This window comes from Otolemur garnettii, unplaced genomic scaffold (assembly GCF_000181295.1).
Source record: "Otolemur garnettii isolate 467f Iridium unplaced genomic scaffold, OtoGar3 scaffold00081, whole genome shotgun sequence".
Taxonomy (NCBI): Eukaryota; Metazoa; Chordata; class Mammalia; order Primates; family Galagidae; genus Otolemur; species Otolemur garnettii.
The window spans coordinates 2,162,355-2,163,384 of record NW_003852476.1 but is presented as its reverse complement, the minus strand read 5'-3'; the positions used below and the strand labels follow the sequence as shown (position 1 = coordinate 2,163,384).

Below are 1,030 nucleotides of genomic sequence, written 5' to 3'. Positions count from 1 at the left end.
AGAGACACCAATCTAATTGGGGAAAATGCAGGGGAGATGTACATTCAAGCCATTCAGTCCATTTCGTGAACAGACTGACAGGTACCCAGGAAGGCAAATCCAATAAAGCTGGAGAGAGTTAAGTGCAGGGTAGGACTTCTTTCTTTGCCACAAAAGAAAAATAATCCAAAGAAAGTGATGGCATTTCATCTTTTGTCCCCTACAGAGAATCCAAATATCACTTTTTCCTGAATCTAACACACTAGCTTCATTTCCAAAATGCATCACTTTATTTTCCTTACAAGGCAGCCACACAGTCAGGTGACAGTCACATGATTTCTTTGGTAAGCCCCAAGGCATCCCTGATTGTTGCTGGAGCTCATAGCCAAAGAAGTCCTGAGGTTTCAGATATTAAAGCTTTCCCCACAGCCGCAAGTTCCTTTGATGTTTGGGTTGTTAAACAGAAACTCACTGGATAATTTATCTTCTACACAGTCCATTTCTGTTCCTAGAAGTGTTAGCTGTGCTTTCTTTTCAATGAATACTCACTCTGTCTTGAACAACTTCTTCATCTGAATCACCTTTTGTTTTTGTATATTCTAGAATATAAGAAAGGCCATTACACTCTCTGGTTTGGACACCGACTTTCTCACCTATGTGTTCAGGCTTCTCTTCAAGAAATTGTTCCATCATGTTCACTGCTGAAGGTGTCAGGGTGAGGGTGGCCCGAGTGGGCTGCAGCTTCTGTTTGCTCACAACCCAGACAGTGGCCTGGGCTAAGGAAGCTGACATCTTCACCACCCTGGTGCCCCGGTGCTCCAGTGCCCCAGTGCCCTGATGCCTCAGGCTGGAGCTCAGCAACCTCAACCTCTCTCCGTGGGCACGGCTGGAGCAATGACACCACAAGCACCAGTGCACCGTGTATTGCCCCACCCCATGCAGGCCCCCCTACTATATATCTTTGAGTACATTTGCGAGTATTCCTAGAAGATAAATTCCTAGAAGCAGAATTGTTAGGTAAAAAGTAAGTGCATTCAAAATGTCGATGGAT

At 45.0% G+C, this 1,030-nt stretch overlaps 1 pseudogene; it reads right to left on the bottom strand.

Annotated features, from left to right (window-relative positions):
• Window positions 1-383: 383 nt before the first annotated feature.
• Window positions 384-781, bottom strand: LOC100958732 (annotated as a pseudogene).
• Window positions 782-1,030: the final 249 nt, after the last annotated feature.